Genomic DNA, 5,224 nt, shown 5'->3' on the forward strand with positions numbered 1-5,224 from the left:
ATATATATATATATATATATAAATTATATTATATAAAAGAACATATGTATATATACATATATATACATATATATATACTTATATATACATAAAGAAGAAAGAAAAACAGGAAACGGAGTAGACTTTAGAACACTATTTTATTACATGAATATTTCGACCTGACCTCAGGTCCTCTTCAGCATGACTGATTAACATTATGACAAAGTTGGGACAATACAATACAATAATACGGTATCTAATAGGCGATTGGTCAGACTTAATCATGATGACTTAATTATAATAACAAAAGGTATCATCGGGCCTACACACAAGTTGATATAAACAAAAGTGAAATAATTATGGTGAATAAACAGCAGGTGGCTGTAAGGCAACTAAGGATTAAGGAAATAAATTAATGAGTAAAATGACAATAATAAAAGGCAAGAAAATATATATCTCTGTAATGAAGAAAGATTCATTATAGATCACAATGAACATAATTAAAGAATAATAGTATACATTATATTATAATGTAATGATATAGAGGACATGATAATAATTACAATAGTAACGATAGTAATGATAATATAATAATTTAATAGTAAAACTAGTAGCAATATATGGATGAGTCTTAAATGAACAAAAATAAAATGGATATCGGTGTATACAAGTTCAGTGAACATAATCCAGTCTATAAAATATGAAATATAAAAAATGTATTATGATAACAGGGTACAAAAAGCATAGATATAATTATCAAATGAAAATATATAAAAAATATATATATAGAAATAAACTATATGTATATAAACATGAGATAAATGTGTGAATAAATATAAGTATATAAAGGTATAGAGTCGGATACTAAGATGAAACATAATTAATTAACAGAATCAGCATGGGGGAAGGTGTAGTCACTAATGATACCCAGGTCTTTATTAAGACCAAAGATGTGTGTTTTATATTTGATTATGAGTTTCAGTTCACATTGACGTCGTTCTTTGAGTGATTTGAAATTGCAAGCAATGAGTGCACAGCGAATGTCGTTGATGTTGTGGTCAGGAGAGTTGAAATGTTCGGCTACAGGAAAGCCGTCTGTGTTACATTTGCGGATGCTTTTTTGTGATTGTTTAATCTTAATCTAAATTTAGCACCGGTTTCCCCGATGTAGGTCCCTTTGTTACATTTTACACAATGTGAGAAGGTATATGACATTAGAAGAATCGCAAGTCAGGGTAGGAGGAAGAATGGTATGAGAGGAGTGGGGTAGTTTAATATGTGTGTCAGTGATGAGTAGTTTGCAGATCATGCATCGTGGTTTGTTGCATTTAGAGTTGCCTCTTTTAGGTGGTGAAAAGCGTGAGGATGTGAGGATCACCCAAGCATGACTGGTTTGATTTACATTTTGCGACAACTCGACATGCGAAAAATAAAAAATCAAAGCCTATCCAGCCAAGCATGGCGGGGCCCGTTCCATTAACGATGGGGAATTTACGCTCTGTCCAGTTCCATGAATAATTCTTCCCAATGCCTTTCTAATGCTCAGGGTACCGGCGATCACATGAGCGTAGCCCAATGTGGGCCTGGATAGCAACAAGCTCTTGGGGTAGGCTAGTCTAAACTAGTAAGAGGTCTCACTAGGCTAGGCCTAGGCTAATAGTATAGTAAAATACGCTGTATAGACATATGACTACAGGTTTCCTGACAGGTTTACATTGTAGGCCTACCAAATTCGAAAATTAAACGATTTCATAAAAACTTTAAAAGAATTATAATTTAACTTAAGGATTCTACAATACTGTAAAACCTTAAAAAAGAAGCCTAATAGGCTTACTTGGAAAAAAAAACACACACACATTTCGAATTGCAGCCCCCTCAATAGATTGCGAAAGCCTAGCCTTGAAAAGAAGCCCATCTCGAAAAGAAGGGCTTCTTTGATATCATGAACCTTTTTTCGATAGTACAGTACATAAATTGTACGCCTAAATGAATTTGAAAGAAACAAAAAAATATAAATTAAAAATACGCTTGGTTTATCCAGTAGTTTAAGTAATTTAAAGCCGGTTAATACACTCCATGATACACATTGATGCTACAGTGACCTTATTTAATTGTTTTTTTAGTAGAATACAGAATTTTACTATATTATTGGCCTTGACCAGCCTACTATTAGGCGTTGTTTACGGCATTGGACTGTAGCACAAACTGCATTTTGGAAAATGTTGGCTACGTTTTGAAAAATTAGAACTTCGTTTTGAGAAACTAGACCTACATTTTAAGAAATTAGACTTATGTTTTGATACACACGTACACATACTGGTATATTTACTTCAAATAGTTACATATTGGCAATGTTACATGAATGTTGGTTCTTCTTGAATTTGGTGCTGATCAGAAATGCAAATTTTACAATGTTATTTATACATTTTCCAGCTGCAACAGACATAGCCAAGTCGATGGGATCGTTCGGAAGGCTTGGCTAGGCCAAGCCGACTAGAGTGGATATTCAATAAAGAGAGAAAAGGTAAACAGTACAAAACACATTTTGATAAAATATAAAAATAAATAAATAAAACAAAGTTATCGGGCTCATGCTTACTTTAGACAAGAATTAAATCAAGCTTAGTGGGCTTAGCAAGGCACAGAAAAAGTACAAATATATTAAAATTAATTAAAAAAGGAGATACATGTTTTATTGAATTTATCCTCGGATTGCAGTACAGTACTCTCTGGAGGCATTATGCAGACTTGCAGGGCATCGATCATAAGTTCACAAGTCTGCCGTGAAAGTAATAAGAAAGTAATGGCGAAGACCATGTTTCAAACTGGAAAATGTACTTTGAACATTGAATTGATGTCCGAAAAACATCTTGCATAATGCCTTCAAGGGTAGATTCAAACAATTTTTTACCGCAAAAAATATTGAAGCTAGGCCCGATGTCGTTACTGATTGAATGACCAAGTGAACCTATTTCCAGTGTTACGTAGCACACTTCAAAAATGTTTTCACTTAATTCTTGAATGAGTTGGGGGTAATTAGATTTATTTGATTTTCTAATTTTCGCATTGCATTATGTGGAACTGTAAGTTCGCCCAATAGTATAGTGAAGCCATCAATCAGGACAACATCGGGCCCTAGTCAAAGCAAGACAATAGCTAAGAATAGTGAAAGGAGGGTCAGAGGAAGCTTGAAACCCATCGAGGTCAGCATAAAGTTGGACATTCTCTTTTGAGATGCATTCTTTTAGATGTTGAAATATTCAGGCAAGTACACAGTCATGTCACCAAGTAAACCTTCCCTGGGAGAGGGTCTCTCGAGACTCATTCATGACATGTGGGGTGATTGTGTGAGCATAGTTTACACTTGTCCGAAGTTTGGTTTTCCAACGTCTCAGATATATTTCTGTTGGAAGTGTGTCTGAGGCGGCACGAAGTATAAACGACAACTGGCAAGTTGGAAGGATATGACGTATTTCCTCATCTTTTTCAAATTCAATAAATTCAATTATTTTATTTTGAACCGATATGATTTCTAGCTTTCCTTGCCTCTTCTCTGTAGCATCATCACAACATTTTGTTTTAATACGCTGTTTACATTGTTTAACATGAGCGTCATGAGCAAGTACTTCAGAACCTCAACTCCTGGAGCCATAAACTTTGGATAAACTTGGCGATCACGATCGCCAAGCGATCTGATAGCCAGGCGAAACGGTCAACAACAAAAAAGACAGTGTTTTCAAATTTTTCAAATTCCTTGTTTATCACAAGGAATTATACATATGTATTGCTATTTGAAACCAGATGAAACTATTTACCCATTTAATACGGTAATTGTTTTGTGGTTTTAACCTTTAACGTTCTTTTCTAAGTCCGGAAGAAAGTGTACTCCGAGTAAAAATGGGTGATGGATGATTGCAGTGCACATGCTCCGAGGGAGTTTCAACTATTTCATAAGTGATTTAGTAATTCGTGACTACGCCGTTTCAAAATTTGTCCTAGGAATATTGTGAACCGTTATGAAATACTTAAGGCTAGGAAGGACATAATACATTATTATCTATTGTTTAAATTCACCCCTACTTTTTTTTAACAGTGAATGCGTGAATAAATACGTTTTAATCATTTCAGTTAATTTCAATCCTGCATTAGCTGAAGATTTAATCTGCCTATTCAAAATAATACAGCCTAATTTAGTTGGTTTCTCTTCTACTGATTGGATTTCGCATCCGTTAAGCTTACATTTATTGTTATCATATATGGCCAAATAAAAACTTTTATCAGGCCTGGGCATAAGACCTATTTTGAGAGCTTCCTTAATGAAGTCGTCAAGTAGTTGTTGATGATTGCCACGGTTCGATGATATAATAGTGATGTCATCTGCAAAGACTTCAGCCAGATGCGGTTTTTATTTTTTATAATTTTAGTTTCTAACAACTGACAACGAACTTTAGGCTGTGGTCGTGTAGAAGGCACACATTTGTTCGATAAGACCACTGGACGTTGATAAGAAACCTTTTTGTAATGTATGATCGATGATCCCATTTCTTAATAGGAACATTTTCCAGTCGCAGGTCCAAAATGGTATGTTTGGCATTTGTAGAGGTTAGTGCGATGGGCCTGAAATTAAGGGGGCCATCCGTGTTCCCCTTCTTATTATATTAAACAAACTTTAGCAAAAGACCAGGCACTAGGTGGCGTCTTTCTACCCAAAATAACTTTGTTGAACACAGTAGCAAGAAAATGGTGCGACCATACTAATTTTTTAAGGTACTTGTACTTGTTACTGTCAGGTCTCGGTGCTGAAGACGTAGAGCACTTTTTCAAAGTTAATTTGATATCTTTAGGTTTGATGGCGCTAACATTAAATAGAAATTTAATATTGGGTATCTCCACTTCATTGGAAATGACAAATTCTTCATCCGGTATTTGTATACTTCTTTATAAAAGACATCACATTCATAGCTGAAAGGCTGGGCTTTTTGTACCTCCCTTGTCGACCACAACACTGTTAGCATAAGTGTATGGATTCTCTGAATAATTTTCCTTCACGAATGCTAGCGTGGTCTGCATTCACAGCTTTGATAAAAAAAAAAAAGTACGAAGGCCATCAAAATGTTGGTTTACTTCAAAATCTATCGATGCTTGAATAAAAGTGGAAAGCTTGTAATGGAGGTAATCCCGGTTTTCAAGCACACAGTTAGCAGCAGTAACGTGCAATTACGCCATATCCTCATATATTATATAT

At 34.8% G+C, this 5,224-nt stretch overlaps 1 protein-coding gene across 1 annotated transcript in view; it reads right to left on the reverse strand.

Moving 5' to 3' along the window:
* LOC117107544 overlaps positions 1-5,224 on the reverse strand; it is a 70,501-nt gene that overhangs the window by 37,063 nt on the left and 28,214 nt on the right. The window lies entirely within an intron of this gene.

Source organism: Anneissia japonica, unplaced genomic scaffold (genome assembly GCF_011630105.1).
Source record: "Anneissia japonica isolate Jap-2015-1 unplaced genomic scaffold, ASM1163010v1 scaffold287722_len911783_cov160, whole genome shotgun sequence".
Classification (NCBI taxonomy): domain Eukaryota; kingdom Metazoa; phylum Echinodermata; class Crinoidea; order Comatulida; family Comatulidae; genus Anneissia; species Anneissia japonica.